Source organism: Rattus norvegicus, chromosome 13, assembly GCF_021556685.1.
Source record: "Rattus norvegicus strain SHRSP/BbbUtx chromosome 13, alternate assembly SHRSP_T2T, whole genome shotgun sequence".
In the NCBI taxonomy this organism is placed as follows: domain Eukaryota; kingdom Metazoa; phylum Chordata; class Mammalia; order Rodentia; family Muridae; genus Rattus; species Rattus norvegicus.
The window spans coordinates 109,103,447-109,127,183 of NC_141546.1; the positions used below are offsets into that span (position 1 = coordinate 109,103,447).

Genomic DNA, 23,737 nt, shown 5'->3' on the forward strand with positions numbered 1-23,737 from the left:
CTTGTTCCCCTAAAGCTCCACAGTTGGCAGCTGTGTGGGAGTCGAATACACGGGGGTGGGGTGGGGGGAGGGGAGGGCATGGACGTCATCACAGGGCAGGGCTAGCCAAGCGTAGGCAGAGATATGATGCAGCAATGACAGGAACATGGCTCAGAGGGTCAGGAATTGATCAGCTCCTTGAGAGGTTGTTTTCAGGATGTTAGACAGGTGGAAAGGGAAAAGTGAGATGGTAGAGGACATCCGGGCTCAGGCTTGTGGGAAGTAGGGACGTGCGTCATGGCGAAAGCCAGGGTTCATTCATTCAGCAACTATTGTGCACCCCCTAAATTAAGTGAGGTTCTGGAATCTTGGAAGCCACAGAGGTGGCAGTGAGCCTTGACCTTGAAGAGGTTTGTATACACAGGAGGAGGATGAGTATATGGAGGAAGATTCTGCATCATTAAAAGCCGGACAGAGGGTGGGGGAAGTGACACAGGCGGAAGACAGGCAAGTCAGACTATGGGAGTTAGAGTGAAGCCTGTGGAGATGGAAGGGAGAGGCAAGTCAGACAGCCATTTTGGTTTGGGGACAGGACTCGGGGAAAGAAAGTGCTGAAGTTTTGAAGCATAGTGGTTGGTGGAAATAGGAAAGTTAGTATTCAGGCTTGTTCAGGGGAGACACAATTGATTTCCTTTTAGACATCTTTGGAGTGAAGTTAGGATATTAAGTCTAGAAATATTTATGGTCAGATATACAGAGTTTGAGATGGAAGTTGGTTGTGGGAAGAGGTTCTAGGAAGAGCTTGTACATGTGTATGCCTTATTCTTGTTTATTATCCCAAGACCCCTTCAGACTCCTGGGCTAGTGTCTGTCAATCATCTACATTCTCTACCAGACCTTATCTGTTTTTAAAATACAGATATCTGTTTACACGTTCTTCTTTTTAGTAGCCATGTCTGAGTACACGAAAAATCGACATACGCAGATGCACAGATTCCCCACATTGCATTCTTGGCCATTGCCATCCACTTAGAGCAGTTGTTCTCCAACCTGTGGGTCACAAAGGGGGATAGAACAGCCTTTTAACTGGGTTACCGTCAACTATGGTAAAACACATTACAGATTTACATTATGATCCATGACAGTAGCAAAATTACAATTATGAAATAGCAACAAAGTAATTTTATGATTTTAGGTCACCACAACATCAGGAACCATATTAAAGGATCAAAGCATTAGAAGGTAAAGGCTCAAAACCCAGGACGCTGTTGACATGCTTGTGTTCCGTCTATAACTTACAGAGTAGAAGCACAAAGTCAGTGCCTTGCCAGCTGCACCATCCTAGATGCACACTTTCCTGTCCAGGTCTTAGCATCTAATATAAGGAATCTAGTTTTTCTATCTTTGAAGCCCTCAGAAATGATGTTCACAGCCATTTACATTTTTGCTCAAGTTTCTGATTCAGGCTAGGTTTTTAGAGTAAAGCAGTCTGGATCCTTTTCAGTGCTTTGTAGAGCAAGTAGCAGAAACGGAGGCCTGAATCTCACAGCATACAGGTATATAGGTACATGGTGGCCTCTGTTCCTCTTTGAAACACAAAATGCTAAAAAAGCAGATCCCAATGAACAAAACTGTGACCTATAGAACAGGTGCCCATTTTTGTACTTTATTGGATATTCAGAAACGTCCATTACTCACGTGTTGCCACAATGACATGGTTAAGTAGTTGAAACAGCCATGGACCTGCAAGATTGAAATATTTGCCATCTCACCTTTTAAGACATTAAAGATAAAAAATTGCCAACCAGGTTTTGGTGTCACATGCCTTGAATCCCAGCACTTGGGAGGGAGAGGCAGGTGGATACCTGTGAATTCAAGGTTAGTGCAGTCTACAGAGCAAGTTCCAGGACAGCCAATGCTACATAAAGAAACCCTATCTCAAAAAAACCTAGAGAGAGAGCGGGGATGGGACTGGTTCAGACATCAAAGGAATTGAAGATTATATATTGGATATTTACAGTGGTTTCATGAGGAAAAAAATAGATGGTCAGGATTATTCTGTATTGGGAAACTTCTTTCTTTCCAGAGCCCTTTCTCTGGAGTCTGGAAGGTGGCCCACCCTGTCTTAGGTCCTGAAGTCTATAGAGCAGAGCTGGATTTGAAAAGTTGTTGTGCCTGCTTCTCAGGTTTGTGCAGAGAAGCTAGAATAACCCAAACCCAATCTTAGGGCAGAAGGGAGATTAATGGGTTCTTCCGTATCCTCCAGAATATTTTCTGGCAATTTTGTTTTGCCCTTTGTCTCCAAGTATGCCAGTCTAGATATCTACAAGTTGCTTCTGTGTCTTGTCTGATTATGGTGCCCATCCACACTTTTAAAACAAGCCCTAGGTTTGGGAATGTTGGGGGGGTTGTCTGGGACTGGAATCAACCCCTAGGCTGATTCTTGCATTTCATCTTCCTAGAGCCCTCTTTTTTTCTGATTTCTAAGCATTGTTGACCTGGTCCTCTAGCTGGGAATGGAGTGACTTGCTGTGAGCTAGCAGCAACACCACAGCTGGAGAAGTTTGGTTTAGGGCTGAGGTAGGAATTGAAAGATGTCAGTGGCCAAGAGGAAACCACATGCTCACATGCTTGGATCAGTAGGGATAAGAAGGGCAGGTTTATTCCCATTACAATGGGGGGGGGGTGCAGCAGTGAGTGGGGAGAAAGCAGGAGGTGTCAACAGAAGGAGGGTACAAAGGGTCCAGGAGAACAAAGACAGTAGTTAACACCTCCCAGCTCTACTTTTGGCTGATTGTGGTGAGACTGGCTCCAGAAGCTTCATCTTCTCCTCCAGATACTTCAAAAGGCCTTATCAAACACCTTTGCTACCTTTCATTTGTAGAGTTAGGACAGCCCTGTACTATAGAGGGTCTATCATCTGAATATTCATTAGGGATCTGTTTTGGGCAGTGTGTGAAGTTCTGAGGAGACAGGAAAGTAAAGCACTTACAGTCTGTTCTGTTGGTTCACCGACAGTTGAACCAGTTTTTGTACCATTTGTGGTAGATTATATGGCTTACAGGACGTCTGAATCTGTCATGTTTGTTCCCGTCACCTTTGTCCTGGATTCAGAATGTGGCACACAATAGACATCCAGATAATTAATTGGCTGACCCACCCTTACTTGGTTTTCCTTGGAGATGTGCAGAAAATAGCTGAGTAGGTAGACAGAAGAGCAAGGGTGACATGTTTGGGAGAAGTAAGCATTCTAGGATAAACTGGTGATGCGATGCCATTTAAGAAGAGGCTACATGGACATGAGAGAATCCAGGGTCAGTGGACCTGTGTGAGGTAGCAGTGGGCCAAGATGAAAGTAGACATTGAAGCCCATTATTGCTAGGGAAACTGGCAGGGATGGGGGGGGGAAGACAGCTCTGTTCTGCAGGTCTCCATTGAAAAACTGCCAATGTATGTCCCAAAATACTACTCAGAGATTTTCCTGCAGTGGGGCAAATGCATGGGTATTTGCTATTTGGTGGGGCAAATGCATAGTAGCATATGGCTGCTCTCTGTAAGTATTTACAGTATTCATTTTACCACATACAATGGTAGAGTTAATGTCATAAATCTGTGTGTTACTGTTGCCTGGTGTTTCCACAGGTATTCAGGATATGGTAGAGAAATTCTCGTTTAGACCTCCACGTGTTTTTCTTTCTTCCGTTCCTGGAGTTACAGTGCGTCTTAAGCATTAGTAAACAAACTCTATCATATATCTTCACTTCATAGCTTTTTTAAAGAATATAACCCAGTTATGACACCTTGAATAAGCAAAGATATCCCTAAAAATGACCTGTTTTATACTATATGACCTGTTTTATAGGGTGTTTAAGTCTCCCTGATGGTTTCATTTAAAAACAAATAAAATCCTGTTGTTTTAAGTCTTGCTATAAACAGGACCCATGTTTCACTTAGTTAATAACTTGTGAATATCTTGTTAGTAAAGAATCTGCTTTGTAGTTTTGCATTTTAGCTTTGCTTAGTCTCTTCCCTTTATCCCCAACCAACTGCCAGAGCAGCTTTCCTGAGCTTTGTTCAAACACTGCTATTCTTACTGTGTTTATGGCTTCTTGGTTATTCATTATTTCCTTCAGTAACCTTCTCCCTCCCTCCTGTCTCCCTTCTCCCCTCTTTCTCTCTTTTTTTCTTTCAGGACAAGATCTTGCCTTGTAATCCTGGTTTGCTTGGAACCTACTACATAGACTAGATTGGCTACCTACTGCTGAAATCATAGGCATGTGACACCAGGCCCAGCTAGTAACTATTCTTGAGGGCCTTCTCTGTGACAGACATTGTACCAGACCCTGGACAGACACCTGTGAAAAGATGGTCAGAGCCTGACTGTCATGGATGCTGCATTCTAAACTGTGAGAACTACTGTCAGCTTTCCTTGTGTAGTATATTATTATGACTGTCACGTCTGCGCTGCCAAATCCACCATGCTTTAGGGCCTGGTATTCATGGACTCATGCTGTCATTTCGTGTAGTTGATGAGAAGTGTCTATAAGAAGCCTGGTACCGTTTCTGTAGCTTGACTCCTTTTCATAGCCCCGTAGCTTGCCTTTTAGAGAGACACTGGTTTGCTATTGTGTTTAACATTCTGGCCTAAGTGTATGTAGCTCTGATAGTTAAAGTGGTGAGGTTACTTAACTAATGGATTGGCAGAGAGGCTAAATGAAAACATTTAAAAGCCCTTCCCGATTAGTAAAGGTCTTGGCAAGTGCCCAGTGGTACTGGTATCTTAGAGCAAGTTGGTCATTTCCGTGGACTTTGCTGGCTGTGGGTTGAGCTCTTCTTGCCTTTTCACCAGCTGGTCAGGTGACAGGTCTGTGCTCTCCCTGGACCTGCTCTTTGTGGAAGCTGTAAATTGACGTGCATCTATGCTGCTGTGGGAATCTAGTCTGCCAATACAACTCGGGGTCATATGATTTATATTTCCCTATGTAAATAATTTCTCCAAATTTTAAAAATGATCTGTGATTCTTACATATTATTAGTTCATTTTTTTGTTTGTTTTTGTTTTTGCAATTTCAGTTTAAGTCCAGCTATATGGCAGGATTAGAATATCTGTGCGGTTTTAGTGCTTTTTAGTAAAAATACGTTCTCAGATGTAAAAACCAATGTACTTTTAGCATTCATATGTTCTCTATTATATACTTAGGATAATGCATAATATTTTAAATTTAGCATGATTGATATTTCTAGTCACTGAAGGTTACATGGTTAAGAATTTGATTTTTTAATTAAACAATAATTTGTAAATCAGTTAAATTCTGAGTATCTTCCTGTGTTGTATATAGCATTTCAGTATTAATGATACATAGTAAATACAACATTGAAAGCTGTCAGTGGCTAGATAAGTGATATGTGGTACTTTCTCTCTTCCTCTGTTCACAGTTCTGTCCTAGACAGTCCCTGCCTCCTGGGCACCCTTCCCTCTTACATATTCATAACAATGCGCACCTCCAGCTCCATATCTGTGCACATCACCAGTTTTCCTCCTTTATGCAAAACATTTGCACTGGCTGCTGTTCTGTCGTTTTGAAGAAGCCCCAGATTCTGCCTTTCAGGCTTCCTCACGCTTGTGTTTTGTGTCCACCTTGAATCCCACCACTCTTGGTTAATGTGCTCCTGACATCTCTCCCAGCGATCACTCTGGCTTTGACCTCACTGAGTGGCTCCTCAGCAGGGTTGGGCATAGCTGGGCCCATCATTTTCCTGGAGGCTGTTTTTTTGTTTCCAGGGCATCTGTTCCTGGTCTCTTACTGCCTTCACTCGCCACACATGTTCAGTTTTCTATCCCTGAGATTCCTCCTCTTTATCTTTTCCTCACTTTTGTCTTTAAATGCCTTACTTACAAATAATATCTCCAGTTCATTTCAAAGTAGTCACAGATGGGAAATACCAATAACCATGCATTTTTTTCCTCCTGAAGTTGCTTCATTGCTTTCTCTATAATTTTATTTATATTAAAAATTTTCCCTAATGAGAAGCAAGAGCCTGGGTGATGACGCTTCTCAATTTTCGTCTTTAATCCAGGCTTTCTTTTGAGGTGTAGACCCTGTATATGTGTCTGCTGGTTTAACATCTCAGTATTGATATTAATACATATTGAACATACCCCAGGCTGAACTGACTTTTCTACTCAGTTTTCCCATCACGGTGATGGGAATGCTAACCTTTTAGGTGTTTATTAGAATACTAGATGTTGTATTTCACTTTCCTCATTCTTGTGGGCCTTTATCCCACCCATGTGCTGATCCAGATTCCATCTATAAAGCATTTCCAAATCTGACCTGTCAGAACTGCTTTCCCTGCCAGCACCCTGGCCAGATTGCTGTCATCTCCGTTTCTTTGTCTCTCCTAGGCTACAGTCCTCATAGCAGCCAGAATCTTCCATCGAAGGAGAAGTCTATGCCCTGAGGTTCTCAGCCACTAGTGGTAGCTTTTCTTCTCATTCAGTAAATACTGTGGTCCTCAATGAGGTCCCCAGGAGGACGTAGCTTATATCACTACTGTAAAATAGAGACACAATGTGAGAAACATTGGAGAAGCACACAGGTAATTTTAAAATCTCTGGCGAACGAAGTAAAGATGTTGAAAATTAATTGTGGTCATGTATTTTATTTAAGCTAGTACGTCAGAAGTGTTTTTATTTCCGAAGTGGGTTATATTGTTCTTGTTTAATTTCCCGTTTGTGCTGAGTCATAGCCTATCTCCAACGGAGGCTGGCGGCCCCCGTGTGGTGCATCGGGACTGTAGGATCCATCTCCTGTGCTGTTCATCTCTCTCCTCTCATGCTCTTCCTTCACTACAGTTTATGCCATCGTCTTTGGCCTCCTCCATGTTGCTTAAGCACTGTGTTAGAGCTGTTTCGTTTCTAGTTCTCTCTGTCTGGAATCTTCTTCCCACACAGCCTGTGGTTTTGTTTTGTTTTTGTTTTTGTTTTCCCTTTTTTCCTGTGGGTCTTAGATTCTCAGGGGCCTCCCCATAGCTCACCATTCTCTAGCATTCTCTGTACCCCTTCACACAGAGCTTTTTCTCTCTCATCATTAATATTATAAATATTTCTGTAATGGTTTGAATAAGGATGGCCCCTTATATATAGGCTCGTATATTTGAATGTTTAGTCCTCAGGGAACAGTAGTACTTGGGAGAGATTAGGAAATGTTGAGATGTTGGAGAAGGTGTGACCATGTTTGAGGAAGTGTGTCACTGGGGATGGGCTTTGGAATTTCATGTTGCCCGCGAATCCAGATGTAGAACTTTTAGCACCGTGAGAGAAATCCTAGCACCATGCTGCCATGCTTCCTGCCGTGATGGCAGTGCGTTAAACCTCTGGAACTATAAGCAAGCCCCAATTAGATGCTTTCCTTTATAAGAGTTACCATGGTCATAGTGTCTCTTTAAAACAGAAGAATACCGACTAAGTTTATATCAGTATTTTTTCTCTTTCTGTTTACTGCATGAGCAGTGATCTTTGTCAGTTTTGTCCCTTGCTTTGTTTCAAAGTAGAGACAGCACCGACCGACCATGTAGTAGATGTTTGTTGAATAATTGAATAGAGTGAATGATTAAGAATGTTTATTAGTAAGGACAGTTCAAATGAGTATACTATTACACATTATGTGACAGATGACACATAAATTTAAACATTGTGCCCATGTCCATAATAGTTTGTTTTGACTTACTATTTTCAACAAAATGTTTAAAAGACATTCTAGTATTTTTTTCTTCATACTTAGGTACCTCTAACACAAGCTCCCCCAGAAGTTCTTGCCCTTATTACTTCTGCTAACCTTGTCTCTGCGTCTTGTCTTTTTTGTTCCTCTTATCTAAAGGCCTGAGTTTCACCAATATTTATGCTTGATGGGCTGGAGGATAAGTCAGTCCTGTGACCCAGGACTTTAGAGCTGTGTTTCTTAAACAACAAAATCTGCCAGGCCAGATTTCTTAGGCAGCTGCTGGAGATATTGTATGAAATGACTTTTTGATATTAGGGAGGACAGCATTGCAGCATTTATTGACTGTATGTTCTTCTGGTCTCACAATGTGACCATTCTAGTCATGGCCATGCTGTGATTTAGGAAGCTGACACTGCTCTGAAAGTCTGCTAGCACAACATTCTGAAAGAGGTAGCCATGGTAGCTAGAGTGGCCAGCCCAGTTCTTTAAAGCACATATACAAAAATATATAGGTGCATACATACAAACAGACATAATTACATATGTTTTGTGCATTGCCGTTATTCCAGTACATATACATAATGAGTGAGGGTCAAATTAAGATCAGTGACATATCTATCTTCACAGACACATAATTTCTTTATGTTGGAAACATTCAGAATCCTCTTTGCTACACCAGCAGGTCATTTAATCAGTCAGCCCTATGCTAGCTTTTCTGGATTATATGGTAAATTGTTGCCAGCTATAGTTGCCCTACAGGAGATGAGAAGTTTTTTGTCTATCATGCTGGACCATCATGAATTGTCCACTCTCTCTGTTTTTGACCCTTTTCCTAACCTTTGATAGCCACTGTTCTATTTTCTGCTTCTGTGAGGTCAACTTTGGAGCTTCTGCATGCCAGTGAGAATGTGTGTACATCTTTCTGCGCCTAGCTTATGTCACGTAATGTAATATCTCTTAGGTCATACGGCTTCAAATGACAGGATTTCAGTCTTTTATGGTGAAATAATTTTCACACACACACACACACACACTCACACACGCACACACGCAGGTGCCACATTTTCTTTTTTCATTCCCCTATTGATGGACACTGAGGTTTATTCTCTTGGCTATTATGATTAGTGCCACAGTAAAAATGGCATGAAAATGTCTCTATGGCATAACAACTTCAATTTCTTAAATATATTTCCTGTATTGGGATTGCTGGATTATGTGGTAGCTTTATTTCCAGGGTATTTTTTGTTTTGTTTTGTTTTTTTGAGTGGAGTGTCCCTATGGAGCCAAGGCTAGCCTAGAATTCATGGTCCTCCTGCCTTAGTCTCCAGAGTGTTATGCATTGCAGGCCTGCGCCATTGCCATGCCTGGTTTATTTCTAGTTTTTGTTCGTTTGTTTGTTTTATTTTATTTTTAAGGTCCCTAAATACAATTTCTACCATAGCTAATTTACATTTCCACTAACAATGGGACAAGGTATTTTTTCTACATCCTCCCCAGCATTTGTTACCACTACCACCACTACTTATTCTTATTTTTACTATTATTATTAGTATAATTATGGTGATGCATTTTTGATAAGATCTACTCTCATTGGGGTGAGATGGCATTTTATTATAGTTTTGAATTTATATTTTCCTGATGATCAGTGAGATTGAACATTTTCTTGGATACTTGTTGGCTGTTTGTCTTTTTTAAAGCAATGTTTGTTTAGGTAATTTGCCCATTTTAAAATCAGATTATTTGTTTTGAGTTCCTCATATGTTCTGGATGTTGATCCTGGCAGGTAAATAGTTTGCCAACATTTTCTCAAGTTCTACATGTTGTCTTTTCATGCTTGCTTTCTTTTCTGTGCAGACGTTTCTACTTCAGCCACCTCCCTTAAAGAAGTGATGCCTCTTTGTACCTGTGTACACATCCTGGCAGGGCCCTTCTCCTCTTTGTTTGTTCAAGAAGCTATGGATGTGTACGTTTGGAGTTGTTTGCCCAATGATTGTGAGCACACTTTTAAAAGGTGAGCAGCTGGAAGTAGACCCTTCCTTGTTGAAGAAAGCTTGTTTCCCTTGCTCTATTTTTTTAACCACTTGATTATGCTTAACCCATCAACTGCTGTTCACTGAAGCACATCTGTAAAGGTTGTTCTGTCTATTTCTCATTTTGGAACAAGTAGAATAGAGATGGAAATGGATGTAGTAAGAGAGAAGATAGCCAATTTTAGTTATAGAGTTAAAGCTTAAAAGGAAGACAGAAGACAGAAAAAGGTAAGAATGTATCATAGTAACCAGAGTCGGGTAAGGAGAATGTCTTTTGGAAAACAGTAAACATCTGGTCCATTGTGTTCCTGACTATATGCTCAGAGCCTAGCTATACTATTCCCACTGGGTCCTTGGTACATGTGTTGTTAAGTGGGTGCTCAAGAACAGGCAGGGCTTTGCCTCTAGCACAGAGCTAGGGTACAGAGCCAAAGGAGGACTGTTGGAGCTGGGTGGCCAGCATACTCAGAAGAAGTGTATGCAGTAAAAGAGGGCTGTATATTGGAAGAGGTGGTAAGAAGTCCTGGACCTGCTCTTATTAATCATTGAATGGAAGCTATAGCAGAAAAAAAATTCTTACAGCACATAGTTTAGTTTGACATATAGCAGGGGATTTGCAAGATCCACATTACAAAACACTTCCTCAGTCTGGCCCAGCTATGCAGTGCTTGCCAAGGTCATCAGTCAGCCAGAAGAGCCTTTCCTCCTCTGTAGTCTTGGGTGTTGATGGCACGCACTGCGTAGACCTTCTGGGTTTGAAGTGCTGATTAGCAGCAAGCTCAGAGATGACCCCGAGGGGCATGAGGAGGCAGTGGAGAGTGCAGAGTTTGCCACTGAATATGTGCTCCTTTAGCAGGGCACAAACAAACAAACAAACAAACAAATAATTTAAAAAGAGATTAACCCATCATATTTGCTATGTAAGAATATTAATTTTTCTTTGGTTTTGTTCTGTTTGGTTTGGTTTAGAGATGGGGCTTTTCTGAATAGTCCTCGCTGTCCTGGAACTCTCTCTGTAGACCAGGCCAGCCTGTAACTCAGAGATCCACCTGCCTCTGCCTCCCAAGTATTGAGACTAAAGGTGGTGCCACCACACCCTGCTAGAATACTGATTTTCTAAGATATGTTTTTGACTCTGATACCCAACGAACAGTAGCTACAAAGACAAATGTGTCATATTTCTGGGAAGAGGGAATATAGGAATTAGTGACTAGGGGTTCATATTGCTACAGTCTGGGCTTTGGAGAATTCCGTTACTGTTGGATCCATTAGGGTAGGCTATTTAGAGGAGGAGATAGCAACATTTCACAGGCTACTTGCAAGAAAGACTAGGCTGAGGATGCCTATTAAATCAATTATTTTATCCTGTCATTAAAAAAAAATCAAAGTATAAGATTGCCTCTATTTAACTAATATTATCAAACAGACTTCAGGCTCTAGGATTTGTAGCATATCTGATTTACAGTTAGGCTGTTGGAAGATTTGAACCCCAGGACAGCACAGATGGCCCTTCTGTCTTAGTGCTTCAGGTCTGTTCAGTTCTGGGACTACAGTGTAGGGAAGAAGTGCGAAACTGGTAAAGCATGTGTTGGCCAGGAATCAGCCCAGTGTGTTTAATAGTTGGACCAGCACCAGAGGAATCACTGGGACAAGAGGGAAGAAATCATAGGCCCCCTGGGGAGGCTTGACGACTGGGGTTGTCCTAGCTGCGACTACTGCAGAGAAAAGATTTGACAATGGGGTGGTGTGAAATCAGTGCAATGAGTGACCACCATTTAAAAAAAAAATGCATGTGTTTGGTAAAGTCTTAATGAAACTTATTTTCTATAGTTAAAATGTTAGTAAAAAATTAAAAGTATGTATAAATGTAATAGAAAATATTGAATTGCATAATATGTGATAAAGGTATTATCTCATTAAATGTTGGTTCATTTTTATGTATATATAGAGAAAGATGCAAAGAACACAGGGGTGCAGGAGTACCATGTAACCTGGGCCTTACTGAGGGTGAAGAATTAGAATATGTAAAAGTACTGTCCTAAAAGGGTTCCTGTGTTCTTAGCATAGACTTCGGGCTCCAGTTACTTCCCCAAAGCTACCATTGGGGCTTTGCTTCCTGCTTTAATAGCAGTTTCTTTGCTTTCTAAGATTTATTCTGTTTATTTGTTTGATTTTTGTTTTTGTCGTTTTGTTTTGTTTCGTTTTCGTTTTTGTTTTTTCCTTTCAACAGAAATCTTTCCCACATACCAAGGTCTGGGCTAGAAAGAAGCTATCCCAACTTACTTTGCCCTATGAGTGTTGTGTTTCTGGGATTCACTGAGGAATTCACATACTTAGGTTCCTGGTGGATAGTAGGGGGCTGACGCATCCTGGTGACGTCACTAAGGTCTCAGATACTTGGGCTCAAAATTGCTCAGGCTAAATGTGTTCATTTGTGCACCCCACCCCCAAAGAAGCATTTCTCAGGTTGTGGCTGCTTCTCTATGCCAATTGGCCTGCAGAGTACTGACCCACATGCTGTACCTCACACAGAGGTTTAAATTAGGACCTTTAATCTGTAAGAGGCTTACAGCTTGTGGATAGCCAGCTGCTCTGGACTTGATGTGGGCAGAACTGAGCTTTGCCTGGCTGTTGTGGGGTTCAGTAAATCATGAAGGTAGATGGTTTGGTGGCAGGAGCCACAGACCCTAGGAGTAGGTGAGTAGGGCCTTATTTGAAGGAATAGGACAATGGCTTGTCCTCGTTGTAACAGAAAGGAAGCACATAGTGCTATGGTTGGCTGCTGGTTCCTCCTGAGCATTCAACCAGAATACAGTTACCTCTGCAAAACACGTGCTTTCATCTCACAAATGTGAGCCTGGTATGTCCAGCACAATGCCATTCTGTGGCATTGTGAAATATTCATCCACAGGTCAAATATTTTATTTGGCTGGTAGCTGTTCCTTCAGCCAAATAAAAACTCCAAAATCATAAGCATGTGGTATTGTTAGAAACACTGAGAAAGGAGACAGCCTTGAGCACTGAATGGCAGGATTTAGGAGTTGAGGTGAAGGCAAGGCATGGAAGGTAGGAGGAAGGTTGTGAATTGGGACAGAGAAGATGGATAGGCCGGCCATCCATCAGACACTAGGAGCTTTATCTCTTGTTCATGGCCTCTCCCTGAAATGCCTTGTCAGCCTCACGTACTCTCATTCCATGGCTTAGACCTAGCTCTTGGGTTCCTCCTTTCCCCCTACATATTGTTATCATGCTTCCTAATTTTTATTGAGTACTTACTACGTACCAATGTTCTGCATGTGGTACATGGAGCCTCCTATTACATAGTCATAGCAATCTTGCCACAGGTGCTTAGTATTTAGGAGGCACTTCAGAGCCAGCAAGAGTTGGTGTGTAAAGATTAAATTTCTTGTGTCTGGAATCCATGTTACAACATCTTGAAGACTACATTCCCAGAAAGCAGAAGGCCAATTCCCAAACCTGTGGTTGACAAACCTGTGCACACATTCAAGTTCCCAGAGGTCTCCTAAAGTGTATAAAGTCCAGACTGGGTACCCAGTGGTCTTGTGGCTGGGGAGAGATTGCAAGGGCATCAGGAATTTCAGGGCTTCCTGGTTGATTCCACTGTGGAGGCTGATTTAGGAACTGAAGCGTAATCTTATGTCAAGGCCTCTAGTATCTGACTGAGTATATTCTGTCTTCAAGTTTTCCACAGTATATATGCCAGGCCCCTCCTCCATTCCTGTATGGGGGGTGACTCTTTATTCACTCATTTGGTGACAGGGGATCTATCCTGCCACACCCTAACACACAGTATCCTAGAGAGTGACATGTGTACAGCAGAGTGGACCTGGAAGGATGATTTTCCTGGAGCCAGCAGCCCTGTTTTCTCTGAATGAAACCTTGAGTACAGAGCCTACTGACAAAGCTCAGGATATCTCTGACTGGTTTCTCACATCTTCTACTTTCCTGGGCTCCTGCCTTCCATGGGGAAGAGAGAGGGTCACATGAGGGCATATCTTAACAAGTTCTGTTCCTCCCTGTCCCCAGCTGAACCTGAAATGGACACGAAGTGCAGAGTCGCTGGGGTGGCTGGGAGCAACCCTAAATTTAGCAAAACTGTAGCTGTTGGGGGGCCGGCCTGCAGGATGCCAGACCCAGCTGAGTGGACTAGATTTATAGCCAGCAAAGGGGTTAGTATTGTCTCTGCTTAGTGTCATAGGTATACTGGGCAATTGTGAGGTTATGTAGCATAAGCCAGAAGTTTGTTGGCCTGTTCTATAGGGCTCCCTAGGTCTGCCCTTGGAGACAAGGCTTCATCCATACTAAGGAAACCGTGTCCCTTGGGTTTTGGTCTTCTATCTACCCACCTATCCGCCCCTCACTACTAGTGGTCTGGAGTTCTTACAGCGTAGCCCCACCTTGGACTGTAGATATTTTTCATGCCTGTTGGTAGGCTTTGCTAAACTTTTCCCCAAGGTCCCGGAGAGAAGACCCGCTCTTCAGTAGATTCCTTTCAAGGCATCTGGCTTCTAGGATAACTTTGGTCAGGACAGGGGTTGGGAGAAGAAGAGCTGAGATGGCCAAGCAGGGTGTTAAGGCCCAAGATTCTCTTTTTTTGACTCCTAGAAAGTGAACCAGCTGGTAATGGCTGTCTGCTTATCGCCCAGAGTCAGTTGTGATGGTTTGGAGTCCAAGTCTTGGACAGTTAAGGACTTCTCTGTGGTCAGCTACGGCCTGTGTTCTGATGTGAAGTGGTTTAAGAACTGAAGCTGAATCTCTGTATTTCAAGGTCTCTGGCATTATATTCTAAGTTTTCCACAGTATATATGCCAGGCCCCTCCTCCATTCCTGTATGGGGGATGACTCTTTATTCACTCATTTGGTGACAGGGGATCTATCCTGCCACACCCTAACACACAGTATCCTAGAGAGTGACATGTGTACAGAGGGGTGGACCTGGAAGGATGATTTTTCTGGAGCCAGCAGCCCTGTTTTCTCTGAGTGAAACCTTGAGTACAGAGCCTACTGACAAAAGCTCAGGATATCTCTGACTGGTTTGGAGGAAGTGGCTTGTGAGATTAGATAGAGTCTGTGGGTAACAGACTTGGGACTCTGTCCTCCTACTCCTCAGATCTAATGGTGATTGCTTGGCCAAAGGAGCCTCTGTCTCCTTAGTGTCCCAGATGATAACCTGGCCGAGATTTCTCAAATCTTTCAAAGTGGGTGATTACACTGTTTGTCAGAGCTGGGATCATGTCTCTGTGATAAGATTTGCTAGTATAATTCAGTGTCTCAACCAGGAGTGTTGGACCACTGCCATAATCTTTGTTCTCTTTCCCTACCCCCATGTGTACAGGAGTCTTGATGGAGAAGTACTTCAGTGTCTTACCATAATTGTATCCAGAAAGTTGTTTGCAGGTACTTTTCACAGCTCCAGCCCCTTTAGCATTCTTATTCTCCAGGCTGGTCACATGGACTGCACAAGGGTTCATTCCTTGGTTCATTCATGCCAAGCATGTTAACGATGCTGGCAAATTTAGGTGCTGATACCTTTAAGGATAACAAGGAAGCCATTCCAAACAGGCCTCGTGTGGGAATGATTCTAGTCTAGCCTAGAGCTGTTTTCCTTTTTTCTGTAGTTGAATTATTTGTTCTGCCTTGCAGAACTTCTGCTTGCTGAAGTTCTCTTAAATACAGGAAACGCATACCCTGGAGAACATGATACTGCTTCCTAGATAAAAGACCCAACCTTTTGCGAGATGTGTCAGTGGCCCTCTGCAACACTCAGCAGCCATCATGTCTTTTAGTTATACATCTATAACTAAAAAGTTATAAAAGTTGCTTCATGCTGCTCCCCAAGCAGGGCCTCTGCTGGTTCTGGGCAGCAAAGGGAAGGGACCTTGTACATATTCTAGAACATGATAATTTTTTAAAGTAAGGGATAGGTGTCAAGCTTTTTTCTATGTAGTCTCATTTTCTGTACTCTACAAATTGCATGTCAGAGTGAAAATGTGAGTGATCCCTTGTGACTAGGAAAGAAAGAGGGAAGGAATGGAGGTCAGCAGGGCAGAAGCTGAGGGACCTGGGACCTGGGGGATGTGCACATCTCCTATTGGGTGCTTCAGACCTCCGTGCCAACATTTTGCTGCTTGGCATTTGCTGTGTCTCTTACGCTCACCATGCTTTCCTGTCCTTGGGAGCAACACATGCTTTTCTTGTGGAAAAGTTGGCAGTTAGTACGATACTTTTGCCCCAAAGAGTGGATATCATTCACAAAGGGTGTTTGGGTGCCTGTCTTTTTAACATTCTTCCCTTTGTTAGTGGAAATCACCAGGGATCGTTGTATGGCAGAAATCCTTGGTGTTCTTCAAGTTCAGGTCCATTGCTAGCTGTCTATTATGGGCAACCGAGGTGACGTTTATGGGTTCTGGAGCTGTCTCAGCTGTCAAGTAGGCTGGCAGAACCAAAAGTTGCAGGAGGCCTGATCAGTGAAGGCAAGCATTTGATTGGATCAAGCAGATGAGTATGTATATTTAGAAACTCACCCCAGAGGGAGAACCCTGGCTAAGCCTGCCTGCCTGCCCATCTTTGCTGCAGGTCAGAGCACTCCCAGGCCACATCCTCTTGTCCTAGGCCAGATGAGGTCATTTCCTTATGTACCCAAGGCTGCCTACACCCAACCACTGTTTCCTGTTTTGGGTCAGGAAGTGCAGGTCACTTACTCCTCTTGTGACCTCAGGGTGGCTTTTGCTCATCGACCAGAGTTTTCTTTTCCTCACAGTTCAAATCCAGAACATGTCGTGGACTCCGCCTGTGCCTTCTTCTCTGACCTAAATCTTTGACAGCCACTGGGAATTACAGCCCTGGAATACTGATTTCAAATTATGGATTTACTGAGTTCTTTGGTCTTGTTTTTAACAAATCCCCAGCCCCTTGCTTCCACCACTTCTATCTCATTAATAAATTTTATTTCTTACAAAAGTAACTCCATTTCACTATATTCATAAAACACAAATCCATCTTTCGACTTACTCCCAAAAAGTATAAATTTTGACAGAATTTTGAAAGCATTTTTTTCCTATTGGAGTAGTGTAATGTCAGATCTCTGCCGTATCTTAAAATGGTGGAATGTGCTTACAAGTCTATTTGTGGCATTTGAGTTTTGCTTTTTTGTTTGTTTGTTTGGTTTGGGGGTTTTTTGTTTTATTTTGTAGCAGGGACAGAAGGCATTGAAATTAATTGTTGGTTAAAAAAATCAGCCTATTTGTATAAAAGTCGATTTTCTTCCAGTTTATAAAAACACATTTAAAAGCTTTGCCATTAGTTTATTTTTCATAGTGTTTTTACTGACCTAAAATATCCATGAAAAAACAAAACCATATAATGTGTTCAGCAAAAGGTGTACATAGCCTGTAAACAGCTCCAAGATAAGGAAAAAAGATGGAAATATTACAATCTCCCAAAGATGCTCCAAAGTATTTTCTTGTTACTCACTACCTATCTAAGACTGAATGCTATCTTGCATACTACTGGACTATTCTTACCTATTTTAAATCTTGTACAAATGAAATCTTGAAGAATCTCTCCTTTGTAGTCTGACTTCTTCTATTCCTTTGTGCTTGTAATAGTCATCATATTATGTGCAATTTCCTTGGAAGTGTAGTATTCTGTATTATTTACAGACCACGGTAGGTACCTCTGATACTGTGGTGGAAGAATGTATTTGTTCATGGCTTTTGGTGAATGAATATCAATACATATTTATACGTTCTGAACATATTTAATTATGAGAACATCACTGAGTAGACATAACTTAGTTCTGTATTTTCTCTACTGTTAACCTAAAGGTTGTTATATAGGATGTAACTATGCAGCCCTGGAAACATGCATGCACATGTGTGCAAATATGCACTTATGTGTGTACATTTCTGTTGTATATGCTTAGAGTGGAATTGCTAGGTCGTATTTTTATGGTACTATCAGAGCAGCTATACCAGTCATATTTCCAGCAGCAAAATAGGAAAGTTCCAGTTGTCCCAAGTCTTTACCAGTACTTGATGGTATCTTCTTTCTCGTGCTAATTGTGATAGATGCTGTGGCCTAAACATACACTTTTAACACTTAACCTCACGCTCATTTTTATATTAGGCTTTGCCCATATTATTCTCACTATTTTGTTTGAAATTCAGTACCGATATATTTATTGTAAACACTTTCTCCTTCCTAGTCTACATCCTTTCAGGTTCACCCCTTGAAAGTACTAGCTTTGTATAAAGTACTGTGGAGGGTGTCTTATTGCTAGCCATGTTGAAGTTGGGCCACATTGATCAAAATCACCTACAAAGAACTCCTGAGGTATTGGTTATATAGAGTAGAACAGGATTTCTTCAGGTTATCAGCATATGAAAACCGGTATGCAAAATGAATTTGATCTACCTAGCCCATATAAAAGACATACAATCCTGTTTTTTTTATTTACAAGCTGTAAGACTAGATTTGGCAGGCTTTGAGCTATTCTAGCTTACATCTCAGCCATATGACCCCTGTTACTTGCTATTTCTCCTGGCCATATGCTCATGATCCATTTCCTCTCTTTGTCTCCTTTCTCCTCCGCAGGCTCTTCTCCTTCTCTGTTCTCTCCTCAGACCCATCACTCAATCTTCAAGTCCCACCTTCTCTCCTTACTGCCCAATCACAGGGCCTTTTATTAACCAATTAACTTTAAACTGGGTGTAGGGTTGGTGTATGTGAGGATCTCAGGACAACCAAATCTTAGAGGCCAGTATTTAGCATTTGAATACATAGCAGCACCAGGCCAAACCCCCAACACTGATACCTTTGGGACACATCAGGATAAAAAAGTTAAGTGTTTGCTGTGTGCCATGTGGTATTCTAGGAACTTCACAGAGGCTGCTCCATTCATTCCTAAATAAATCTGGTTTGTTGAGTGCTATTATTGTTAGAAACTGCCCATATTCTAGAATCAGGTGTTCCCCCTAGTCCACATTCAGTGACTCAGTGCCAGCAGCTATGTCATCGCCAGCCATCAAATGTGACATATTTCCACTGTCCATACAAGTCTTACCCCTATAAAGTTCTACCATCATACCCTCCCTCATCCCCACTCAGAGGCACCGCCTCCCAATAAATCTCTTGCATGATATGACTTTGTGGTATTCCATGGCCCTGACCAAGGTACTCTTCCACTTCAAAATCCTAAGTTACTCCATATTGAATCAATCAATCAATTAATCAATCAATAACTCAGAGAAGCTTTATAAATACCCAGAGTCACAAAGCTGGGATTCTGGCTTACAGAGTGTATGCTCTTCATGCTATTCTGTGCATTTCATTGTACAGAACTACATTTCCCAGCTGTTGTTCTACTATGGTGCCAGTCTATGAGTGCTCAGTAAATACCTCTTGAAGGAAAGAATTCAACAATGTATTGGATACTCTTTACTGAATAGGGAAATTTGTCCTGGCAGTGGGCTGCTAGTATGAGACGTAGTAGTATTCCACAGTGCTGTATCTTTGCTTGCAATAGTACTTGTCACTGAATAGACAGAGAACATTGATGGAGTGGAAGAAATCAGTGTACAGGTAATGGGTCCTGCTTGGTGGATGTGGGAACTCAGCAGGCAGCATAAGGACCAAGGCTAAGGCAAGCATATCAGTTGGGGCTATAGAGATGGCCTGGAAACATTCAGTCTAGCTCAAGTATTCTGGTTGTATAGCAACAGGACAGCCAAGCTTGTGGTCAAAAATCAAGGTGCTCTATCAGCAGGAGAGGCCATCCCACTTATTGACAGTCAGACTAGTAGCAGTCTCAGCAGGTGTGCAGGGCTAGCAGGAATTGAGGTCAAGTAAAGATTTCAAGGTTCGAGGCAGTAAAATTCAGGGTGGTTGGAGAGAGCCAGGAGTACCATTGCCAGTCTGGACTTCCCTCCTGAATAGGGCCTTTCTTCTTGATACTGTGTAATCTTAGAGGAATGTATTAAACTCAGGAGGAGCCTTAGGTCAGGTTGAACCAGATGAAGCCCCTGTGCATATTCTGTCTGACTCTTCATTTGATAGGTGAGGAAATTAAAACCCCAGTGAGAGGTTATTCAGTAATTAGCAGAGCGAGCACTAGAAGCAGGCCCTACAGAGTTTTTCCTACATTCTTATGTTTTATGTCAAAAATTAAAAGCTGACGAGAGTTGTAGTACTGACAAGGAGGGAAGACTGAGGGAAAGGCTTTAAGAGGTAAGATGGGTTTTAATATGGGGGAGGAGAAGGTATACAGAAACACCTTGCAGGCTAGAGAGCAGCAGGCTAGGCTGGGATTGGGATAAGGAAGCAACTTAGAAAATATCTTTAGTCTACATTCTAGAATGTAGGTACCACAAGGATAGTATCCTTTTCAGTTTTATTGAAATAGGACTTACAGAGAAGTAAAACGTGCTAAAAAGTGAGCAGTAGTGTTGAGTAAGAAGTAAGGGTTGTAGTGGAAGGGGAAGCCCTTGGTCCTGCCAAGACTGAACCCCCAGTGAACGTGATTGTTGGGGGGAGGGTGGTAATGGGGGGAGGATGGGGAGGGGAAGCCCATAGAAGGGGAGGGGGAGGGGCTAGGGGGATGTTGGTCCGGAAACCGGGAAGGGGAATAACCATCGAAATGTAAATAAGAAATACTCAAGTTAATAAAGATAAAAAAATTATATTTAAGCTGAAAAATCTTGGTCCATACTTTAAACCTAGCAAAGGCAGGTGAATTTGAGTTTGAGGCCAACCTGAGCTACTTCATAATACTCTGTCTAAAAACAAACAAACAAATAAATTTGTGTTCATTTACCAAAAAGAAGAAGAAGAAGAAGAAGAAGAAGAAGAAGAAGAAGAAGAAGAAGAAGAAGAAGAAGAGGAAGAGGAAGAGGAAGAGGAAGAGGAAGAGGAAGAGGAAGAAGAAGAAGAAGAAGAAGAAGAAGAAGAAGAAGAAGAAGAAGAAGAAGAAGAAGAAGAAGAAGAAGAAGAAGAAGAAGAAGAAGAAGAAGAAGAAGAGGAGGAGGAAAGGGTTGTACCTAGACTTACCTGAGACTTTCAGGCTTCTCTTTCTGCAGAGCCTGGGAAAATGTAGGACTGGAGACCCAAAGAAAGAACTCCTAAGATGCTCCCGTGTCAGTATCCACAACTTCCCCTGACCTGGGGACCAACTTTCAGGGATTCTCAAGTAAACAGTGACATCACAGTGCACCTGGCCTCCACGTGATATTCTAAGAGTTTCTGTGTATTTGCTCATTGAAACTTAACAGTAACTGCAGAGTAACTGTTAGATTTGACAGACGAGGAAACCGAGTCTCAGGTATAATATCTTTCCCTCAGAAGTATGCAGAAGCAGAATGTGTTTGCCAGTTTGAGGATTTGGCACCAGTACCATGTGTAGGGCTTCTGGAGCTTAGCATCTGACTGACTGGTTACTAGATTTTACCCTGTTGAAGTAGCTGACCTGGTGTTTCAGGAAGGGGCCTGCTGTCATCTGTAGATGACTTGTCAAGTAGGAAAAAGTGACCTCCAGCAGAAAAAGCCGCAAAGCTTCTCAGGCAGGGGTCAGGCCATCCAGAATCCCTGGACATTTCCTGCTAAGGGTCACAAGGACCTTACCTTAGCCTTACCTAGTGGGGACACTGATGCCTGGCCCTCATGCTACTGTTCTCCAATGGCTACTTTCTCTGACCCTCTCACACCTGTGAAGTTTAGTGCAATGAGTGGGGAATACCTGGAGATCTAGGGTCTATCCTCAGTTCCCTTTGAACTATTCAGAGACTTTGGGCATTTCCAGGTTCCCGTCTGCAGGAGAAGGTTGGTTTGAATAGTGGTTTCTAAAGGAAATATAGAACATTATCTTCAAACAACATATTATTTAGAGATAGAGAATATAAAACAATAAAATAAATATAGATTTTGAAAGAATAAGAAGAGGAAGAGATGGACTAGGAAAAGGAGATCAGTTCATTAGACTTGGTTCAGAATCACAGCTCGTGCTGTTGTCCTTTTTCTGCCCTTTTCTATATATGGCTTCTGCCCCTCAACTTTGTCTTTGTTCTGTCTAGTTTTATGGAGGGTTTTGAATTCCTCTGAGTCTTAAGCTTCTCCCTTCTTGTGGAATCTCACTACTGCTGCTGATTTCTTTAGTTCTAAATTCCTATTGCATTTATCAACCGTTCCATTTACTTAATTCTACATATTGCCTATTGATTGCCTTAAAAAATGCATAGGGTTTTTTGGTTATATATACACAGCATGCGTTGAAATTTGCATTTGTACATATGTATCTACATCTCCATATGTATGAATTTATAAATGCACAAGGACTTGCACATACAGGTCCTTAAAGAAGAACCATGTGTTAGAATCCATAAAGCTGTACCATGAGACATGTCTTATGTGAGAGGAAAGGGGGGAGGGGGAGGAGGAATAGGGTCTTTTATCATGGGATGTAGCACATGCACAGAATGTGGACATGGGACACGAGGGGACAGTGGGAATGTCTTACCTCTCCAATAGCATGTCCTGTTGTTGCTGGGTCCCTTGGGCTGGCTGTGGAAGTGCCTGATTACTAACACCATGAACTTTGTTCCCTAGTGCCTGATATATAATCAAAATGGCTCACCAGAAAAATTTTGTAATCATTGAGTTGTTTTCAGTGGTATCCTAAATATCTTGTACATTTCAGATACTTGATTAAGTATGATTGCTTAGATGGTGATTTGTATCTGGGAAGTCTTGGACTTGACTTGCTTCTGTCTTGGACTAACTTTGAAGTCCTTAGGACACATATGTAACTTCTGAGGTTGGAGTGAGGTGCTGGCATTCCTGAGGTACTTACTGAAGGCACTATTCTAGTTACTGGGAATTCAGCTGTTTGTACAACAGTAGTCCTATGGTAGAGCTTATCTACAGAAAGAACCCCGACGTGCTTCCATGTATCCACAGCTTCCTGTGCCAGTGCTGACCTGGGGACCAGCTTCCAGGGATTCTCATAGGGTAGGTATTTGTTTTTATTTTCTAAATTGATACAGTGTTTTGTTCACATTTATGGAATATAGTGTAGAATACATGTGATCAAATCATAATGATTAGCGTTTTTATGTCCTCAAACATTTATCATTTATTTTTATGTGTCTTAGGGTTTCCATTGCTATAAGAGACACTGTGACTAAGGCAACTCTTATAAAGGACATCATTTAATTGGGGTTGGCTTACAGGTTCTAAGGTTCAGTCCATTTTCATCAAGGTGAGACGCCCAATAACATCCAGTCAGGCATGGTCCAGGAGGAGCCCAGAGTTCTACATTTTGATTAGAAGGCAGTAAAAAGAAGTCTGTGGGGCTGGGGACTTAGCTCAGTGGTAGAGCGCTTACCTAGGAAGCGCAAGGCCCTGGGTTCGGTCCCCAGCTCCGGAAAAAAAAAAAAAAAAAAAGAACCAAAAAAAAAAAAAAAAAAAAAAAGAAGTCTGGCAAAGTTTATCCCCACATTGACATACTCTCTCCAACAAGACCACACCTATTCTGATAAGGACACATCCTAATAGTATCTTGTAGGCCAAGCATTCAAACACATAAATCTATGGGGGGGCGGGGGACAAACCTATTCAAACCATTGTCTTTTTTCCATCCTTCTCCTTCTTCCCTTCTCAGATCCTGGAAATCACTGTTTTGCTCTCTAGTTACCAATTTTTAAAGCTCTTATCTATGAGCGAGAATGTGTGCTACCTGTCTCTCTTTTCTGGCTTATTTTACACATAAAATTATGATGACTATTTTCATCCATTATTGTTAAAAAAATTGTAGTATCAAATTATTTTTTAAGACTAAATAGTGTTCTATTGTGTATAAATACTACATTTGTTTATCCATTTCTCCATCATTGGGCACAGAGGTTAATTTCCAGTTTTAGTTATTGTGAATAATGCTACAGTAAACACAGGAACTGTAAGCATCTCTCTACTAAGGGTGATTTTTGAGTGCGT

General features: G+C 41.9%; 1 long non-coding RNA gene across 3 annotated transcripts; it reads right to left on the reverse strand.

Annotated features, from left to right (window-relative positions):
* Nucleotides 1-934: 934 nt before the first annotated feature.
* LOC148001897 (uncharacterized) lies at nucleotides 935-20,926 on the reverse strand. 3 transcript variants are annotated; one of them, XR_015636325.1, is made up of 4 exons: nucleotides 20,801-20,902; nucleotides 17,278-17,437; nucleotides 6,315-6,533; nucleotides 935-1,029 (listed from the first exon to the last, which is right to left on the reverse strand). It is a non-coding gene; the product is annotated as an uncharacterized LOC148001897 (long non-coding RNA). The 3 variants fall into 3 exon arrangements; XR_015636323.1 differs by lacking the exon at nucleotides 17,278-17,437 and having other exon boundaries at nucleotides 20,801-20,913; XR_015636324.1 differs by lacking the exons at nucleotides 6,315-6,533; nucleotides 17,278-17,437 and having other exon boundaries at nucleotides 20,801-20,926.
* Nucleotides 20,927-23,737: the final 2,811 nt, after the last annotated feature.